At 37.1% G+C, this 23,095-nt stretch overlaps 1 protein-coding gene across 15 annotated transcripts in view; it reads right to left on the bottom strand.

Annotated features, from left to right (window-relative positions):
- Nucleotides 1–20,205, bottom strand: part of LOC110831748 (CUGBP Elav-like family member 1) — a 1,322,428-nt gene extending 1,302,223 nt beyond the window's left edge. For 7 of the 15 annotated variants that reach the window (XM_087351836.1, XM_087351830.1, XM_087351825.1 and 4 more), the window contains exon 1: nucleotides 19,879–20,202. The gene's annotated coding sequence lies outside the window, so the exon portion shown is untranslated. Of the gene's footprint in view, nucleotides 1–19,878 lie in introns of all 15 variants that reach the window. The other 8 variants (XM_087351840.1, XM_087351834.1, XM_087351832.1 and 5 more) reach the window with 3 other exon arrangements.
- Nucleotides 20,206–23,095: the final 2,890 nt, after the last annotated feature.

The following is a 23,095-nucleotide window of genomic DNA, read 5'->3' on the forward strand; positions in this document are numbered from 1 at the left end:
AACAATTTCTGACTCTGTGAAGTGAGGTAACTTTCATGTAATCAGGTGCGTAATAAACATCAAAGCCAGCGATATATGCAGCACAGCAAAGAACACGTTTAAAATAAATGTGCTCGAGATTCGAGTACGTCTGCTCCTCTCCACTCCTGACCGATAGATTTTTTATACAAAAACATAATTTAGACTCATTCTTCGTTAATGCATAACATTATTAAGTTCTATACAATTATGTTAACATGAGCCGGGATAGCTCAGTCAGTATAGTGACTAGCTACGGGCTGGACGACTGGGGTTCAATCCCCGACGGGGGCAGAGGATTTTTCCTTTAGCCTCTGCGTCCAGACCGGCTCTGGGGCCCACCCAGCCTCCTCTACAATGGGTACCGGGGTCCTTCCCGGGGGTAAAGCCGGCCTGGGCGTGATGCTGACCACTCACCCCCATCTAGTGCCGAGGTCAAGGAAGAGAGGAGCTATACCTACACTCACCCCAAACGCCTACATAGCGTATAGTGGGACAAACTTTATTTTACTTTTACAATTGTGTTAACAGATTTTTGGATATCACAGATGCTTATTTGTAATGGGTAGGACAACGTATTTAGAGTTTCAGTATAATAAAGCAAAGGCTTCATCCGGAAGCTGATAGTTACTTGTCTAGTCAAGGACAAGCCCACTATATTTTTGCAAGCAGAAGGATCTTTAACGTATTCATAACACCCCATCATTTGATATTATAGCGAGAAAATAAATATGGTTAGCACCCACACCCTGTTTCCTCAAAATAAATTTTAATATTATCCGCCATCCAAGCCAAAGCTTACCAATCTGTACCTTACCTGCTAGTTTCCCAGCTAAAATTTTAAATGCAAATATCTTGTTCTTTATGAGTGCAATCGAACTTGATATGTCACCCTAATAATATTCCGCAAAGATTACAAATGACGAGGCTTTTCATTACGTAATTTTCTCCGTCCTCATATTCTCTACCTTGTCTATTTTCAAGCAGGCTCAAGCTATGTTCCTCTCAGTCCGACATCCCGAATTTTATGGCAAGGAAATTCTCTTAAAAGTCTATAAATAGTATTTAATTACGGCTTTATGTTCTCATCTCATAACAGCCGTGGATAGTTTATGAAGAACACCGCGTAACACGAAAAAGAGTGAAACTCTCATATTTATATCCTCTCAGTATTAGAAATGGAACTCCGTTCCAGGGCAGAGACATGTTTCTAACGCTGGACTTTATAATTCTGTTTTCTTTGGTTATATTAAACATAAATCACATCGAAAGGGCGTTTTGAGATATAAATGTGACTTTAAATAAATTAAGTAACGCATTAGGTTGCAGTAAAATGTAAGTAATTCATTTACAGTAATATTATTATTTAACCAGAAATACTTCTGAATATAACTCAATAGTATTAAGATAGATAACACAAAATAATACAAGTCAACACTGAGGAAATTAGCCCTGTTTACAGTGAGAATCATACGGAACAAATAAATACAAAATTCAGAGTAGGATTTGAGGTTTTCACGGCGGCCACCCTAATGATGGAGGCAGCAAGGACCTCTGAAACGTCGGTAATCTACAAGGCGTTACAACCTAGAAGACAGCCATCTTCTACATAATGCGAAGTTACTGGTTGCTAAATCAGATGGTATATATAGTTTCCACCGGACTTTAAAGGATTAATCTGGATAGCATGTATTTTGTTTCTGTGTATTATAAATTTGTTTGTGTTCTGTGTGTCGTGAAGAAGTTGCCATTACCGTGTGAAAAGTTTAAGAGTGACTACAGTTTTGTAATATTTTAATTGTGTGGCCTTTCAAAGTTATATTACGATACTAGTTCCATTTTAACCGCCAATTAACTGAGTACGACTGTGATGAAGACAGAACATGTCGTGTTTCATTTCTCATTAAATGAAACACGCAAGGAAGTGGATGTCATTATGTCATTTGCATGTAATGTTCTAACGCGGGCGCGAGGGTAGCACTGCGGTCACGCTGGGAGTTGATCACTCATCACACTCCAACTGTTACACACATCACTAAAAGCAATACATGCCGTTAACAGTGTTAACTGGGTACCCGAAGGATTAGGCCTTAAGGAGTTTTCCAAAGCTGTCATTCTGTCAGCCGATTTTTCATGACGAGGACACCATGCGCATTTCACAAGTCAGGTTATAATGATTCATTACTGCTGTAAACATTAAGCAACAATTTGCCCCAACCATGATGTTGGTTGCTACAACAATATTTTCCAGTAGTTTCCAGTTGTTGAGGAACGCGTTAAAACAATTATATCTGTTCCCGTTCTTGCAACAATATGTTCTGACAAAGACACCGGGTCATGCGGGTTGTCAAGGTCCTAGGAAAAACGCGACACACATACACGGAAGGTCCCATAAGGTGTTCTCGCTCAAGCTAGAGCGTGAAGAACATCTTAAGGACTCAGAACAACAAGGACATAATTTTTTTTTATTTAGTGTTCTGTCTGACGACAGGTCCATATGAACAGGATCCTTCCATCCTTTTCTCGGACTGGGACCTGTTCATATACGTTCTTGGCAAATGATCCAGAAGTGGTTTGCCATTACCTTCTTCTGTGTGTGAATGGAGTAATTGTTGGGATGCCACGGAGGAAAACTCCGTGTTGCCTAGACCACGGCCTTGCCCAACACAAGTTATAAATTCGGGCATCGAACCCGAGACCCCAGAATTACAAGGCCAGCGTTCTAACCGCTAGACCACCGTGGCTTATTATTATTTAGTGTTCTGTCAGACGACAGGTCCATATAAACAGGATCCTTCCATCCTTTTCTCGGACTGGGACCTGTTCATATATGTTCTTGGCAGATGATCCAGAAGTGGTTTGCCATTGCCTTCTTCTGTGTGTGAATGGGATGCCACGGAGAAACCGGGGAAGCCCCCGGAGGAAAACTCCGTGTTGCCTAGACCACGGCCTTGCCCAACACAAGTTATAAATTCGTGTACCGCCGGGAATCGAACCCGAGACCCCAGGATTACAAGGCCATCGTTCTAACCGCTAGACCACCGTGGCACTAAGGACATAAATACCAATTAAAATCGAAATACCAAAAACAAGAAGAACGCCTACGAGACCAACAACAATGATGGAGATCAATTTTTATTTCGGAACTTAAGAATAATGCTTGCATGATTAAACTAAGGCGAGGTAGATAGGCTACATGTCCTTCTTGAGTATTTTCCATGAACCACGAAGCATTCGTAAAACGGTTCAGTATCATAAAGACTGGTATTAACGTAGTTGGGACATTTCAAAATGTCACTCTTGTAAAGTAATCCTGGTTACATTCAGTGAATCTGGTAGAAAGACAGCAGAATATTTACGCCGACTGACATTAAAACCAGGGCGCACAGTTGTATAAAATCTCCAACAGACATTAGTTGAAAATGGAAAGAATTTCCACAACGTCGAGAGGATATTTAAAGCAGCTGCTGTGCTGGAGAATAAGAATGACACATGAAGAGCAACCAGTGACCTGAAAGCGTCTACTCGTTTATTTTATTTTCCTACAAGCGAAAACGCTTATGATAGAAATGTACTACATGTCAGGCATACGTCTTTACAAATGCATTTTGTTGTGAAAGCATTCGCTCACGAATAATTAATATTAAAAAGTTTTCATATGATTTTTATTCAATAAACAGAAATGTTACTGGCGTCTCATGTTTTATGAGATCCATGAATCCCCAGCAAGTCTAAAAGTGTGATCTACATTGAGCAATTTCCTAATAAGTCAGATGTTACGTGTATAGGAAAAATAACATTCGCTGTTACTAAAACGAAAGAATTTTCTGACTAGTATAATTCTCAGGTAAGGGCCTGTACAAAGGACCTCTTTATGTAGCAGGATAAATAATTGGAGTTTTCGTTCCTCGGTCGGTTAGACATACCAAGTCACGCACACCAATTTGTCTACTGGATTAGATTACTGTATGAGACGGACATCATATTTCAGTAAACACAACTTACACGCTAATTATTCCCTGTATTTAATTAGTAATACATGTTGGAGTCGAAGTAAATCTCCATGAATTTTAACCTCGAAATTCTAAATGTATGTATGTAAACATGGGAATGTTCGCTACTCATTTTTAAAATTATCATACTGTCTATCCTAAACAGATGATGCACAGGGTATACATACCAAATATTTTATCCGTTGTTTTGCACGGTTGAAACATGGTCCCTTACTTTGAGCTCAAGAAAAACATTTGGACCTAGGGAGAATGTAGTGAGCGAGCGATTTAGGACATAGAATACTGAGGAGTTGAAAACGTGAATTACACCAACAGGTTTCAGAGCCTATTATTAGGATAGTGGAAAGAGGCTATAAGTCAGTGGACGTTTTGGAAGACGCCCATATGCAATATATATATATTATTATTATTATTATTATTAGTGTTCTGTCTGACGACAGGTCCATATGAACAGGATCCTTCCATCCTTTTCTCGGACTGGGACCTGTTCATATACGTTCTTGGCAGATGATCCAGAAGTGGTTTGCCATTGCCTTCTTCTGTGTGTGTGAATGGAGTAATTGTTGGGATGCCACGGAGAAACCGGGGAGCCTCCGGAGGAAAACTCCGTGATGCTTAGACCACGGTCTTGCCCAACACAAGTTACAAATCTGAGCACCACCGGGAATTGAACCCGGGACCCCAGGATTACAAGTCTAGTGTTCTGACCACTAGACCACCGTGGCGGTGTATGTATGTATGTATGTATATATATATATATATATATATATATATATATATATATATATATATATTAAATTCAATCTTTGTGAGACAAATAATGAGAATGTGAGGTGGGTGACACTGTCTGATGATAACTCAGTGCGAAATGTTTCTCAAAAATTGCTCCAAACGGAGTCTGACAACCCTGCACCTTAACAGACCTACAGCATTTTTGCTCCCTGGGACCCGGCCCCCATCGATTGCTAATCCAGGGACTTTGCCTCCTCCTGAGCTTCATCGGCTTGGATGCCACTGGACTTGCAAACAATGCCGATTAGACCAGCCGGGTTTGACCACCCGCGGGTCTTCGAACCATGTGCTTGGCGGACTAGGAACCTAATCCTCTTTCCAGGACTGCATACTGTGGCGAAATACCCGGCGCTTGCTGCGCCAGGGGGCTTTACCCCCACGGACCTGGATACTCCTGTGTTTACACAGTAATAATTGCAACGAAATAAATCAAGGTCATTCTTGGTGCACAATAATAAATAATGAAATAATTGTTAAATCAAGATGTTGCAACAACGATATCGGATTTTCAAAATTACAGTGCACTCCAAAGAGTACACCTTTCCAATCCTGTTAATACAGGTGTGATGTCATGAAGAGTGTTCTACACTTTACCCCTGCAACGGGCATAAGGCCTGTAATTAAAGGACCTTTATAAATACATTTACTACAATAATTTACATTAAAATTCTTAACTTCAGTCCATCAGAAACTAGAATAAACCCAGCCATAACGATTGACTTCTCGAGACTAGACGCTGATAACAAACAGATAAGACCTCAACATAAACGTAGAAAGTCAAAATATATGTAATCATACCAGAGGTACAACCAGTGTCAACCACTGCTATGCTGTGTCTTACAGCGGTCCACGTAGTCTAATGAGAAAACTTTCCATTGTTTTGTTGTCTGTTTGTCCCTCCGTCTATGATTTTAAAGTCAACGTAAATAATTACAGAGCAGGGCGCGGTACGTACTCCATATTGTACGCCAGATCTCCATCCACATCACGCTGGGACACACGGAACAAATCGCATTGTTCTCCAGTTACGGAGCCAGGTCTTGCTTTCCTTCCAACAGTTATGTAAGTTTAATTAATAGTCTACGATTAATTAAAAGCTCGCAACAAATATTAGCAAGACAAACTGAATCATAACATACTATAAAGTGCAGTGGCGGCTCGGAATTTTCGTTTTAGGTCATCGGTTCCGAAATTACACAAGCGAACAACAGTAATGGTATCAGATGTTGATTGTAATTATGAGACTGCCATTTTGGGTATAGTTATTGCATAGGCATATTTCCGGTATATGATTTTTGGGGAATATTTTAATATTAATACAGTATAAGTACAACCTCAGCGAGGTCAGATTTCAAGGGACACAAGTTCGAGTCCAGCTGCTGCCACAGAAAACTGAAAAGTAATCCTAATACAATACAAATGTCAGTGTACGATCTCATTACAAAGGTCACAGTGGTCGCGCGACTTTGGCTATAATAAACATGAACTGGGCACTGCTTTTCAGTTAGATTCTTTGTCAACATGGCATACCGCGTCCTTTAGATGTGGACAGAATAAAAGTCTTTAGACAATTGAAAACCTTCACAGTGGCCTCGTGATCTGAGGCGTGGGCCTTGTGCCGCTTGGACACTAGGATCTTGGGTTCGAATCCCACTCAAACCATGGATGTTTGTCAGCGATTTTGTGTGTTGTGCTGTCCTGTCCTGTGTACAGGTAGAGGCCTTGCGACGGGCCGATCCCTCGTCCAAGGAGTCCTACCGAACGTCTATAGAGCAAGCCAACGAAAAGTTGGGACCCGCAGTGCTCAGGCACTTGAAGAGCGGTTCGTATAAAATACAAATAAATAAACAGACAATAGGAAGTCAGTTTCGAATATGCTGTATATTCAGTTGCGAAAATAGGCCAGGTGGTGGGCAACAAGCCTCTTCAACAACCTCAAGAAATGTATGATAGAATCATTTTAATGGAAAAAGTTCTGTGTGATGAACATTGAAATTCAAAGGGTAGTAAGACAGTCATTTTAAAATTTCCGAATTGAGAATGTGATATGATGTGGTGTGACGTGTGAAGCAAAAACAGGGACACTATATTAAGGGAAGATGAGAAGGACCGAGGATGAGAGACTTGGGAGTAGAAAGAATACGGGAAAATGGTATAACGAAGAGTCTAAGTGATTAAGACACAAACTAAGTCGTTCTCCGTCGAATTTTAACGGGTCGTTCGCATTACATTTGAGATACGTTCATGTTTCTGCGGAGCGTCTCTTTGTGTCGTTCTATCCGTCTGTCCACCTGTACACATTTAACAATTCATAAAAAAATTTATTGGAAACTTTTACTAAAATTTATTGAAGTTTTCTAATTTTGGTCAAAACGCGATAACATTAATGGGTACCTTCATGAAAATCTTCATTCGTCTCTACGCTCCGGAGTGGGGAATAAAATACCCGATGAATTCAAGTGTGCGGAATCCTTAACCAAGGAATTTCCCGGCCATTCACAAACGTCAGATTCTGGCGAATGCGCCAGTGCTGTCAAGACATTAATACATTTCCCTGATGACGGAGGCAGTATGACCTCTAAAACGTTGGCTAGCATCGACAAGACTACACAGCGCAACAACCCAGAAGACAGAAATCTTCATACTCATCGCCCTGATGACGGAGGCAGTATGACCCCTGAAACGTTGGTTAACATCTACCAGACTACACAGCGCAACAACCCAGAAGACAGAAATCTTCAGACTCATTGCCCTGATGACGGAGGCAGTATGACCTCTGAAACGTTGGTGGACATCGACCATACTACACAGCGCAACAACCCAGAAGACGGAAATCTTCATACTCATCGCCCTGATGATGGAGGCAGTATGACCTCTGAAACGTTGGTTAACATCTACCAGACTACACAGCGCAACAACCCAGAAGACAGAAATCTTCAGACTTATTGCCCTGATGACGGAGGCAGTATGACCTCTGAAGCGTTGGTAAACATCGACCAGACTACACAGCGCAACAACCCAGAAGACAGAAATCTTCATACTCATCGCCCTGATGACGGAGGCAGTATGACCTCTGAAACGTTGGTTAACATCGACCAGACTACACAGCGCAACAACCCAGAAGACAGAAATCTTCATACTCATCGCCCTGATGACGGAGGCAGTATGACCTCTGAAACGTTGGTTAACATCGACCAGACTACACAGCGCAACAACCCAGAAGACAGAAATCTTCATTTCTTAACTTGTTCACGGTATAAAACACGGCTGATCTACACCACGCACCTCAATATCTTCTACAGAGAAACACTGGGCTTAGATCGTTTGCAGAACTGCGAAAGGTGCGAAGAAGCTGAAGCACATTGTGTAATGGAAATGTTGGTATTGCTCAGCGAAGCACCGAGTGGATGCATGGATATCCGAACAGAATCCGTGCATGAGCAAAATCAGATTGCGTAAACTTTGAAAGCTATTTTTTACACGCAAATGTTTGAAACACAGTCCCATGGTTTGTAACTAAGGTGAGAATGATTTTAAATGGATCATAGGGGAAAAAATGGCAAATGAGTACAGGGAGAAAAACTCTGTACACAGCAACTTAGAAATCGACTCCCCTGGGCTTCAACCCGAGCCTCTGCCTTACGTGCAGTATTGTAGCGCGACAAACTTATATAAGAAAGGATTTATTATCATGAGAGCCATGTTTATGAATGGTTTTATCTAAACAACTAATTTTTAAATAAATGAGTTTTAAATAATAACAAATATAACGCCATGTAGACATGAGTGTTGAAACAGATGTAGCGATTAAAATCTTTCTTCTAGTAAATCAATTAATTTTATTCAATTCTGGAAGTCGGAGTATCAATTTTTCTTCGTCCAATCTCTCTCTTTCTCTCTTTACTTTCCTCTTCAGTTGTAATTTGATAAAAAAATTGGATTGTCTGAATAGAAGAAGGCTCTCATAACTCTTAGAGGTGGCAGTTCTGTCAATTTCAAAAAACCTTTTCCAATCAAACACTAGAAGTTTCTTCCAGCTGATAAAACCTATTTTTACCACTGGAATCAGATATTACGTTAAAAAACATGTGTCTTGAAGCCAGTTACTGAATGTTTTATACGGATAACATATCTTTCGACTAACGGTAAACTCTTTTCCTGCAAACACTGTATCCGTGGAGACTGGGACATTTATTATGCCACATCCATAACCCTTTCAAGCCGAATCTCGTATAAATAATATTTAACTATTCAGAAAACGCAACTCTTCACAATAACGAAGGGTAACTTGTTAATGATGTTTAAGGAAATAATCCCTTTATACAGTGACAATCATACGATTAACTCATTAACACATTAATACACCACACCACACAACACGACTTATGGTATATTATTGAGTTCTTACTATTACAATATAATTCATATTCCAAAACTTATTTGCATATAAAATGAATAACTCCCAAATTTTATCACATTTGTTTACAGAATAATTCAAAACAAACATAAGATGCAAAAAAACGTGAAGACCAGCGGAACACATGTTACAATAATAAATTATTGAAAGGCATGCATTATAATATAAAATAGTTTTAAAAAAAACAACACCTGAAGATGATGTATTACATCGAAACATGTTGTGAAATGAATGAAAGCGCTCAAATGTAACATCCTTATAGTGATGAATGGCGCTAATTTAAAATTTAAAATTTTATCATTTAAATTTTAAATTTTAACACCCAAATATAGTTTTGTGTATTGACCTGTATTTTATTATATATATTAATCCAAAACACAAACATGACGCATGTAAACCTTAAACATTAATACAAAGTGAAAAGTTATTAATTATTGAGCAAGTGGACATAAATTTAACACTGGGCTTAACGGAGATAAATATAAATGTCCCGTCTTGTTCTTTTAGCTGTCGATTACCTAATGTTTTCATATCGTCGTATGATTTAAGTCACAGATCTACTAGATGTTGCTTCAGTGCTGGAAACATTTTTAAAACGCTAGGAAACCACAGATGCTAAAGACATTACATTAACAGAGAAAGAGTGGTTAAAATATCACGAAACTGTTACAAGTCGGGCACGGAATAACTTATGATGCCTATTAATCAATATTCTATGCTTAAAAACTATTTTAGTCTTGTAAATAATTTTCCTTGTATTTCGTTAAACAGGATCATGCACAATATCGAAAAGTGTTTAAAATAAAAGTTGAGGTCTTAACAACGTCTATATTCACCTCTGAGCGTTGTGCCAGCTTACTTATTTCTTCACGTATGACATGACCATTGTCCTCAATTGTGCCAAACAAATTAATAACTCTGCCAGGACCGGTCTATAGCAACGTGCGGTACAAAGTTTTGTTCAAACCAAATATCGTGAAGAGGATTTCTAGATCAGAGAAGTCTTTTGCTTTAAATATTCCATTCAATCACGTAATTGTTCACTATTACAACATTCAGCAACATCTACAACACAAGAACGGTGTGGCGGAAACACTTATGGCCACAGGCGATGTTTAGATATTATGGACAAGACTTTTATATTCTGATAACAACGATAAAGTATTGTAATCACTAACTTCATTGAAAAAGTAAAATTTATTCAGCTAATCAGTAAATTTACCAAAATTTATTGAACCGGAATATCCATTATATTGTATGCTAAAGTCCATTACTGGGACCCCATCCTGAGCCATATGAATTCAGTTTAAGCTCACACACACTTTTCTTCTGCATACGATTTACTGTAGGCATCTTACTTACTACTAGACGTGGATAGAGATCCTATCCTCGTGGCTTTCTAATGTTTGTATAAATTTCCTATCTCCTCATGCGTGGCACATGTCCGTTCCACATCAACCTCCTTGAATTCATGATCTTAACAACATTAGATAAAATCACAAAATAAAAAAAAATCTTCATGTAAACGACAGCATCTTCCTAATAATTCCTTCGTCTTGGGTTAAGATATTCTCCTCGGTAGGTACTGTCATCAGACACACTCAACCTACTCGTGTACCCTAAGATGAGAGATACCGTGCAAGATCTGTATAATTAGAATTGTAGCAAGTGACTAAAAATGCCTTGAGAGCGAACCCAGGCCTCCGCGGTGTGAAACCGGCTACTAACAGTCTGTGTCTTATCACGGCCATCCAAATCACAGACACAAGCTTTAGTAAACCATACAGCTCTGAACTTCTCATTAGATTCGCTCTTTCCTGGAGACCGTCTGGCGAGGAGATGTACGTCTGGGAGTGTCTTTTTTGTCATCTAAAAATAGTGCGTGGAGGAAACAAGGTAATGGAGGGAGGAAACGGAATGAGACAGAGACATGGAATAGAGCAGCAACAGGCACTAATAAAATTGTTGGCATGGTTTGAAAAACAAACAAATCAAACACAGATTCTGCAATACACATCCTACAACTGAGTCATCCACGCCACTTACACTAGTTTCTAAAGCACGTAAGTTTTCGCGTTGTAACACTGACTTGTTCGTAGCAGCTTTATTGGGGACTTTTGTGTTCTCATAAACTCCCCGGCCACAATTTATGTTCTTATTCTCCTTCTATGCTACATGTTTAACAACTCTGGTAGGAACATGATTTTTAGGTAACATAATCAATGAACATGTTCGTAGTTTTTCTGCGTTTATTTCTACACCGCGCCTTATTTAATGAAAACATAAAAATCTTTTAAACTTCAGCATACAGAAAATGAGAGACAGAATATAAACTGAACATAAATAAAATAAGAAATACAAATGAGCTTATAACACGTAATTAAGACAGGCTCTTATAAACACGGAACTGAAGTTTCAAATTGCATAAAAATTGTAAAGTATCTTGACAAGTTAAACTTCTCAAAAAATAAATCAACTCCATATAATTGCTTAGTTAATACATCACTAAAAAAAATTATAATATTCACAATACAGAGGCCTGAATTAAAACGGTCAGTACAAATCCAGAAAACAGTATCCGGATATGAAATTTACGACCAGCGTGAAAGACGAACACAACGTTATTCGTCCATCTAAGCACTTCGTGAGAAAGGAACAGGAAGGAAACTGCGATGGTTATATCCTCAACAAACAGTCTCATAAAGTTATGGTGATGTCACGTAAAGTGATATGCCCTCTTGACAGTTGAACATTTCTGAGCTAATGGCGTGTTATTGACTTGTGGTTCACAATATAATTTCTCGTAGAAAGTGTATCGGAAAACTTCACTTATTCCAGCTTATTTATCTCGTTCCATTTCTGTCAGACTTGGAATTTCATCACTCCCTTCAGAAATCTGATCACCGAAAGGGAAGGCGAAATTACACTGTGCTGGCAAAACGTCTAAATTGTTTCGGTTTAATAGATTTCATTATTTTTCGCGAATCATTTAACTACACTGTATTAACTGCATACATAGTGGAATTTATACGAAGATCTATCAATTTAAATCCTTCTCAAATGTCTGAAAACATGTAGAAGTAATGAGTTTTGTCACAGACTGAACCTTTCAGTCTATTTCTTAACCTATTAAACCCAGACCGAGAAAAATATTTCGTAAAGAAAACAATCTCACGTATACATGCAACAATTTACAGTAGCTCTGACAAAATGTCTACGAAAAAACACTTAAAATTATAACAAAGTATCAGATAATAGAATAAATAAATTCAGCAGTGAAATGCAGGCATATGACGACAGATAAAAATAAGTTATACTCCGAATTCTTAATTTAAGAAGGTAATTAAATATATTTGGGGTTATCACCATGTTTGAATGAATAACCTATTTCTCCCTAATCCCAATCATATTTGAATACACTGATCTATTTCTTTAAGCTTGGCATAAACTTATTATTAGAGCCATAAACTTATTTCTGTCTTATACGTGTGCCAATAGTAACACCAACATGGCGGCCGTGCTTGTTATACCACTTAATATATTGTCTTTCTCTTAACACACTTCTTAGAATACAAACCAACATGGCGGTCGCTTGAAATATAGGAAGTTAGATTATAGTTCGGCAGAAGTAATAATGTAGAATCTGATATGGGAACATCGAAATATACCCAAACAGTTTCTTATAAAATTGTATATGCTTAAAATTAAGAACATGGAGACACTGCCTATCTTTTGGGTTATACAGATGGATGCTCAACTTTAAGGTGACCAGAATTTATACCAGTAAATATCATGGCCAGAAATATATCGCTTGTTTCTACAGACACTAATTTACAATTCAAGCTATTTTCTGTGCGCAGATGGAATAAATTTCCTGGAATTTATACGTCATAAATATTCTTTATAGCTTCTCGTTTAATTGTAGAACAAACAAGGATTATAAATCAGTTCGATCCTTTTCTAACATACAGAATTCCCAGTGGCTTTATGTCAATACTTTAAAATCTTATTCCTGAGGTCATTCTCACGCATTCTAAACATCGGAATTCAGTTGAGTGTTCAGATTCAGATTCGGAATCGTAAATTGAAATGTTGGAAACATGATTTCGCTTTCTTATACAACGAATTAGCTATTGTAAACCAGAAAAGTGCGTCAAAGCACAAATCAATCATGAATACTGGATTACTCACACATGCTGAGATGCGGCTTATGGTCGTACGACCAACATCAATTACAACCAGAAGCCACATTGAACAGCAGGAGGCCTATCCCGCAGATATGGCTAAATATTTAGCTGCAATCAGCAAGCAGAACCGGGCAGCAAGAAATTCAAATGGGAACCGGTTGTAATCAACATGTACGCCACCATTTTGGTTTGCATTCATTAATTTGTCTGTCGGCCTTTCCTACTCTGATAATGTCATAGTGATATTTATTCCAGTCACAAAGACTGTGTTCCCTTTTCATTAAATCGTCTCGTTTTCTGATAACGTCATAATAATAATTTAATTCAATTCCTTTATTATTATTAGTTTTGTTTATTTAGTTTATTTACTTATTAATTATTTTGTAATAAATTATTTTTATACATTTATATATTTAGTTTATTGTTAGTTTTTGTATTGTAATCTTTGTATTATTAGTGCTTGGCTGTTATTGGCCTTTTTGGCTGTTGTTAAGAACTTTAATAAATGAATTGAATTGAATTGAGTTATGTACGTCACAATGACTCTGTTTCAAACAACGATTCACAAGAATGAGATTTTTATCCTTTAATCCATAGTGTTCTTTTATACACAAAATAAAGCATTGTGATACGCAAATACCATCTGTCCAATAGGACAGATGGTATTTGTAAGAAAGCTTCTATAATCAATTATAGATAACCTTACTCATATTACATATTAAAATGTTACACATGGTATTCCTATGCACCAAAACAACGAAAATCATTGATTCACACGTCACAGATTGCGTGGTATTAACACATTTTCATTCAATAATAACCGCATACCATGTTTCGTAATGAATTTTTCGTGGGACCACACCTGAATCATATTCAAGATACAGTAAAGTCTACTGCATGTATGTTCAATCCGTAAAATGAAACACCTGACAGTCTATACGGTGATATGATGGATTTAAATGGCCACGTTGCTTGTGTTTTGGTGCGGTATTATGGTTTATTCATGCCAGTGTTTTTTAATCACGCAGTGCATGAACTTTAAAACAAATGGTTTAGCCTCGATTGTTAATGATGATTACACGGACGAACTCACCCCACACAACGCGAGCAACAGGTTTCTCTGCCAGATCCGAGCACTGTAAACAAAGGCTACTAAAAATATAAAATTTGGGTGTTTCTAAAAACAGGAAAACTTAATTTGTTTTCCTTCTCAATAATAATAATTATAATATCAACTGACAGGAATGTAATTAAGAAGAAAGCGGAGATGATGTTGAAATACAAAGACATTCTCATTGAAATACAGAGAATGTAGGAAGTGAAAACAAAATTAATTCCAATAATTATAGGAGCATCTGGAACTGTGTCCAAATCACTCAGAAAATATTTGGCCAACATTCCGGGCGAACACGACATCAGGTAACTACAGAAAACTGTCATTTTACGATCTTCATACATCATTCGAAAGACGCTGATGTAAAATATGTAGTCATCTCTAACAATAAAATTATATAATGCATGTAACACATATTAAAAACAAAATGTATTTCGGAAATAGTTATGTACCTCAGGGGCAAAGTTTGTCTCGGATACATAGAAGTAAATACTCTATAAAGTGGTGAATAGATGGAATAATAATAATAATACTCTAGTCTTAATATAATGTGAGATAGGAATTGAAGGCGATTGGATTTTGTGGGCCCAGGGCAGGGGCCAGCGGAGGGCTTTGGTTAATTCGGTGATGAACCTTCAGGTTCGGTAAGCCATCTAGTTACTTAGTTAGTTATGTAATATGTCCAATATAGGAGTATGGCGTATACATTTATCTTGGAATTAAAATACAACCACGCATCTAACAGGGATAAACAATAAGACAGCACAGTATTTTTAAATACATTATAGGCTATACTAAATTAATTTGAAAAGATAAAATATTGATAAAGAAATCAATACCTGTGCGATTCCCTCCTAGATACTCATTTGGAATCCTTCAATGTAACTTTACGACCTGAATAAAATAACGAGGAGTGTAATAACACAGAGTAGACACCAGTCTTAAAGCTTGTAAATAAATAATATATAGCTGCATAACAGAACTTACAGTGATACATAGTAAACTTGTTGTCAAATTCCGAAGGCTTTTTAACGTCAGCTAGAAACAGTACACTACAAGCTACAATACAAATATATAAATATATACCTCCGTAGCTAGCATGCCCTTTAGAAGAGAAAATTCCGGTGGATTACACGCAACAGATTCAAGACAATCTAAAATATAACTCCACTAAAAAATCCCAGTTTACTACATCAAACTTTTATTGATCAACAAACCTCTAATGAGTGGTAGCTAGTGGAATATTTATAACAAAAAATTATTTTACATTCAACAAAAAAATAAATAATAAACACTAAGTTATATAAATTTTATAACGACAGAAATAACCACAAAGGTTTTAATTTTGAAACAGCTCTCGAGAATGACGATTAATCGCATCGATGTAGTGGTAACGCGTGGCAGGAGTACACTTCGTTTTCACTGTTCAAATATACTTGTTCTTTGGTAAATAAGACATCGTATGTTATGTCAAGTTAATAGTTCTTTAAAAACTGCACAGCATTAACGCATAACAGGAATGCCATAACAGTAGGTCTTTCCTTTCGCATGTTTCGTCAACGAAAATATTTGACATATTTCGAAATTTAAAACTGGAGGTTCACTTCAAATGCAGTCACGTAAATTTAATTCTGGTGCGTGCTGACCGAATATAGCCTAATCCCCATTCTACATGAAGGTGAAAGCGAGCTTAATCAAATTTGTCAAAATGGTTTTGTACATATTAGTATAGTGACTAACTACGGGTTGGACGACAGTGGTTCGATCCCCGACGGGGGCAGAGAATTTTTCATTTAGCCTCTGCCCACACAGCCTCCTATCTAATGGGTTCCACCCCACTTACGCCCATCTAGGGGTCGAAAGAAAGAATTAGTAGGAGCTATACCTTCTACCCCAAGCGACCTTCTTTACTTCTTACTTTTACATATTATAAATACATGATATAAAACAAATCACTCAATAAGAAACTCAACTTGTATTTGAAACTTATCCGATATTTCTGACTCTATATTTCCATGCTATGTAATGTTTATAATGTTAGCTTTCAAACAACAAATCTACAAATAAATTAATAAAAGCTATGAATTATGCATAATATAAGGGTCCGTCTCCATAAATTAAGTTACTCAGCTGATCAAATAATTCCCCACTTTCAAGAAATTCCGAGATTCATTACCATGGTCACAAAATCCTGCAACCTACCCACATCCTCAGCCAGTTTAATCCAGTTCACATTCTTGCATCCTATTTATCTAACGCAATCTGCTCGTTTGTAACAGAGTCTAGAGAAAGAAATAATTTTTTTTCAGTCTAATATTTTACACCGAAGTACCTTCAGTACCCTGAGGACGAGGAAGAAATTGGTTCTCGAAAAGTTGGTTTTTTCTCCTTTCAACGGTTGGTACCCCGAGAATAATTCATTATATCAGGAGAAACATTTACCTTCATACTCGCCGCCTTTAGGAACTTAAATCTCACAAAGACCTTGATAATGTCTATATAGAACGTCTGTTGTGATATTATTAGCGCTTGAACTTTCTGTCAACGCTTTATAAATTGTGCGACAAAGCTGTGGTATGACTAATTCAGATTGTCTCCCACAGATGTAGTATTGTAGGAAAAACAGACAGAATTTACAGATATATTTTTTTCCCATCCATACGGTGGTAATTACACCATTCACTGGGGTAATTTTTTTATCGTTTAATAAATTTGTGAATAAAAGCGATTTATTTCAAAAAGCCATCCCCCCCCCACACCTCAGATAGTATGCCTTTCCACACTTTTGCTTTTGTGTCACTGGACTTGGAACCGCCACTGTTAATGAAGTTCATAAATTTCCGACGTTTTGTCAGTGGCTAAAAGTCCGCAGTTGCGAACTGAACATCTGGTCCCACTTCAGTGAATCCTGTGTAGACAATGTCTTAACTGCGCAGTCGCCATCTAAAGACTTAAAACCGAGTAAAGAAAACTGAGTACGAGTCGAACCACTGAGAATCCTTTTTATGTTAACGTTCCACCTGCACCTAGGTCTCCCAAGCGGCAATTTCCATTGCGGTTTTCTTACTAAAACATTGTGTAATTGTCTCATCTTTCTCGTTTCCTCAGCACATTGAGAATTCCCAGGCCCTCCCAGCACTCTGCATTGACTTCCATGCACGTGTTTACGCAGAAAGTGGTAGGCGGTCTTACAACATGGCGTGCAGCGATCACGTGGTTTAGGAAGCAAGCTTGATTGCTGTGCTGGTTACATGACGCTCTGTAGAAGTCCAATTGGGCGTCGGGCTTAATCTAATGGGGTCCCCAACTTCCTATGGTCGACTGAGTTAGTTTAAATCTTCTTAACTGTACATGTTACGACATTCAAAGTTAGAGTGATTCTCGCGTTATTTAAAAACTCTGCTTGAATTTCAAAGGTTATATTTACTCAGACGAAAGGGGAAGTTGACCATGAGAAAGTTAATATTTGAAAGCAGTGGCCTATTTCAAGACATTGTCCCGGCATTTAATTTAGCAGACTAAGAAAAGACGACAGAAACAATGAAAATTTGAAGTCTCATCTAATTCATAACCTTCTGTTACATTAATGTTCTTAGACTGAAATATTCCCAGCAAGAACAAGAGTTCAAGTTTAACACTCATACAAAACAAATAGGTAAAATTATAACTTTGTAATATATTTAATGCATATTTATAGTAAAAAATATAGCTTCAAATATTTTACACAGCTTTATAATATGAATATGAATCCTAATATCTACTAAACTTAATCCATGACATATTTTTTCGTTACCAAATGCTGTAGTTTTACCACATTTTTAAACGGTTTTATAATATACTGATGCATGGATTTTGGTTTAGACACCCCACATATAGAAAAGAACAAACAGAAGTCGACTGAATAAGCATTCTGATAAATCGGTACAGTACTGGAGACAGATGGAGTTGGTATCACATATACTAACTGAAAATTAAACCCAAATTCAGTGACAGGTTAGAAGGTTAGATTACAATATGTTTCAGTCTAATGGCTATAAATTGGCAGAACTCAGAAATTCTAGCCACCAGATTAAAAAATTCATCTATAGTTGTAATTTATTTTGTATTCCCTTCATCAGCCATTTCACCTTCCTTGAACAATATCATTTTTGGGTTACTTCTATATTTCCTACTATTGAACAATGTTGTAAATGCACATTAGCTTAAGCTAATGTTGTGAACTCAAATATCTTACTTATTCTACATATAAAATTCACATTACTTCTCTTTTTCTGAAATTATTATCTTAAATATGTTTAAATTTTACTCTGAGCTTTGATTTGTGATTATATTTATGTCTGAACTAATTTTATTTTTACTGTAATTCAGTACAAACTTCAAATTACATGTGATTCATTGCATGTGTCTCGACTAACCGTAACTCATCTGATGGAAAACATGTTGATGAAATGACTATTATGTAAAGAAAATAAAAATAGTTCAAAACTACGTGCAGTTTACCCAACCCCTTTATAAAACGTTAATAAATGTTCGGAATAAATAACTATTGGGTATAACGAATGTGCTGTATGTAAATCATATAAAGAAATTTTTGATGGGTGGGTAATCAAATAAAAATTAAATTAAAAATAAATTATTTGTATTAGCTAATATTATTGTTAAAAGATTTAATAAACCAATGCCATTTCATAATTCAGCATTCATGACAATATCTGAATGCCATGTCATGTCACCATACAGCCTATTTAACACATCAGCACTAAATAGTCTTACTTACAGCATTTACTTATAAAGTTTTATGATAACGTCCCTGATCTTTGCATAACGTCGGTATGAAAAAATGGCTGATAAATATCAAGATGCAGGGTGAAGGAACGGAGACGAGGTAATGGAAATGCTGAACAAAGGCAGAAATGTAGATAGTAATCGTATGTTGTTGGCACGATTTACGGATATGCTTAGCAAAGTATTGAACAACAAGGATTAGGACCCAAGTACCTGCAGCAATAGTAATTAACTGCGCTTCCAATCAACCAAAATAAGAGACGAGAGAGGATTTTTTTCCCGCTGTAATGTCCCCTCCCAGGCACTGTAGACTATCGATTCATGTTATTAGGTTACAAGGGGTGAAAGGGAATGAAAAACTGAAGCTTTAGTTTCAACCGAAACCCACACTCGCCTTCAATTTTTCATCTCCAACAGTGGCCGTTGGCGAAGGTTATGTAACTCGGAGAGGGGGTTTGACTGCGAACCTAGCGTCTAAATAAAGCATGTCGCCCCAATGGGTCGGCCACGTGTCACATAAACATCGATACAACCACACACCTTTCGACTTACCTTACTGACAACTGGCTTTCTTCTTTCTTATTCTCTCTTCGTTCACAACACAAATAATATTTCGTGTCACAATACTCACACAACACATACAATAGTAAAAATAGGATGATTTCTTTTGATTTTCACTATATCTTAATTATATACTTAACAAAAAACAGCAACATCAATAACACCAGTCTTAATAAATATTTAAATATATAGGACGCGGACACGGAGAGAAATAACAACAAAATATAACAAAACAAGGGCTAGACGCACACAATAAGACGTGATGCACACTGCACAGTCACAAAATAGTCGGCCAGTCTACTCAGAACCAGCACGGGAGCCGACTCGCGACTGTTTCCGACGCGATGCCAGCGCGCCATGCGAGAATATGCGGCGTCGCACGTTCCAGTAAAAAAAAAGACAAACAACCGAGCGAAGTGATCGGCTTTGGCGCCTCGGCCAGTAAATTAGCAGTCTGAAGTAGCTGGCGAACGTACATAATTCTAAAAACAAGTCCCTGATTCTTAGCATTATCCATTTCTATTGAATAATTATGCGTACGTTTTCTCGTCCATCCACGTGTGTACGACAAGATTTCTAGGAAATTCATGTATTTCAATCATTACTAGTATACCCTGGGATATTATTTCGTACAGGAATTGAAAGTCTAACTACTTTCAAACCGACACTATTTTTAAATATTTAAAACAAATAGCAAAGAAAAATATTCTGCTGTAATGTAGCTGACTTAAAAAAAATGGAGTAAATTACATAGCAGGGCTCTTCATTTCGTACGGGTCTCCCTTAGAACTGGTTGATTAGTTAACTAACTCTAACTGAATTCTAAGATAGTAAAATTCTTACATTCCTAATTATTTCAAAGGGAAAAATCCTTAAGACGGTCATTTAAAGACAAAGACAGAACTGGTAAGAAATAATAAAAACGATGTTGAATATCATGTGATATGTGAACTGCTTCTGAATTATAACCATAATATAATATACGTATTTTAATTTGTTCAACATAAATAGAACAAAGATAAATTGGAACTAAATGGGACATGTTGTCTATGCTGATTAAATTACTATAGTGAGGAAAAACACAAACATTACAAAGAGAAACATAGAAGATCTATTAAATGCAATATGAAAGTTACTCTAGACGCCCACACACAGAGAACCAAGCAGCCTATGAGTTGACATATCGTTACTACACTGCAAAATAAAATCATAACATAAAGGCAGTTAACATATCCTTGGAAAATGTTATACAGTTAAAACACATTTAATTAGAAACGTTGATATAAATCAAAATTGCGTTTTTAAAAAACCAGAAACAGATTAAATTCGGGGAATTTGTAATCTTTCGTCTCCCCGTTTGTAGTCCACAAATATAATGACTAAAACACACTGGACAATAATTGAAATTTGGCCTCTCACAGTAACGAAATAATAACACAGATAAGATGCTCAGGAGAGCATAAGATACTAAATTATTGACGTGACAGGAGGCTGGAGAAGGTTGCATATCGAGGAGATTCATAATTTGTAACCTTCATCAAATACTAAATTTTTTGTGTTTCCTTGCCGAAATCCAGCGTCGTCGGACTTCCCTTTCCTTAATTTTTAAGGTTGTTTCTTTCTAAAAAAAAAAAAAAAAGAACAAATTTTGTGATTGGGCATATCAGTCCTACTCCATGTGCACATCGGACCTTTCAGAACATTTGCTTCAAAACAATTAGCTCTCGCCGCTGTTATGACAATAATTGTACAGAACGACACGGAACTTATTTTAAATTACTTTACAGTTTACAGGGAGCCCTTCAAATATTGCGGAAGGCACCCTGGAGCCATACTTCCTCCTCTAGTCTTTCACAAAGACTCCCATAACAAATTATAATTTGCCTCCACACCTTGGAATCTGTCATTTGACAACATCCTATTGTATTCCAGTCCAGATTTAATATTTTCCTCCCATAAAGATAATATTTTTAAAAGCCAAATGGATATTCACTGTTAGTACTGACACATATGATAGTTTCACTGTATGGGAGAGAGTGTAGTTGTAGCTACCTGGTGAAGCCATAGAAAATACTCTAATATGAATAAATTCCCTGATGCGTGTATCTGCTTCCGTGACTGTCACATGTCACACGTTGCTTCTTCCATTGTAGTACAATCATCATCATTATCATCATAATCATCATCTACATACAGTGAAACTCCACTGACACTGACCGACTAACCGAATGCGATAAATATCACAGAGCTTGTCATCAAACGTGACCCTGAGACAGTTCTGTCTCATATCCTCGTAACCTGATCCCCTGACACAAACCAGACAATCCCATGCAACAAGTACCTTCTTGAAAGGCTGAATTCGATCTGATAATTATTAAATTCAACGGGTATGCCCCCATTTTATAATATTCTTAACCAGATGTATTCATTTCACACCCTTACATTATATTTCATGTCTCACAACTTATTTTTTCACTTTAGATTTTTCAACTAGAACGTGTGGAAATTTCTGTTGATTCTCGTCGGTCAACAGAAATGACGATAAATAAAAATTACGCTAAGCTCATCATTATATAATTTTTCCATCCCCTCGTAGGTCAAAGTACAGCAAACCATGATCGTTCGCGGTTTTTGCTTATTCGTGAAAAATAATTTTACACTGTGGCGTAGACCCGTAGTCTACAACTTCTTCCCACCTGACTCTGTAGCTACGTAGATATCGTACCACACAGACCATACGTCGACTGTACTTTTCGAAGTTTGTTACCCTTATATTCTATCACCCTGACAACTCTTATCCAGTAACAAAGACGTCATACCGAAAAAAAACCAACACTAATATTTTCATATTTAAAAATAACTGATTATACATATTAAGTATCGTGTTCGAATGTCTTTGGTTTCCTTAGACCCATTTTTTCCCCCAATATATCTTAACTTCACGCATCGAGAGAGTTTTTACGAACGTAACTCCCGCTAACGGAGAGGGTTTGTTGTATACTCCATACCGCGCTATTCATAAACACTTTCCTGTGTTCTTAATATGAGAGACCAAATTTCACACCCATACAAAACAATAGGTAAATATATAGTTTCAGAACAGCTGACTTGAAGAAACCTGACTCAATTGTCATTGATAACACGTATAACGTATATTTGTTGCATGTATCATTTATAAGTAAGTAATTAAATAACTTCCTTAAGCTGT

Source organism: Zootermopsis nevadensis, unplaced genomic scaffold (genome assembly GCF_977971745.1).
Source record: "Zootermopsis nevadensis isolate Lab colony 2312 unplaced genomic scaffold, Znev_1.0 Znev_ptg000020l, whole genome shotgun sequence".
Lineage (NCBI taxonomy): Eukaryota > Metazoa > Arthropoda > Insecta > Blattodea > Termopsidae > Zootermopsis > Zootermopsis nevadensis.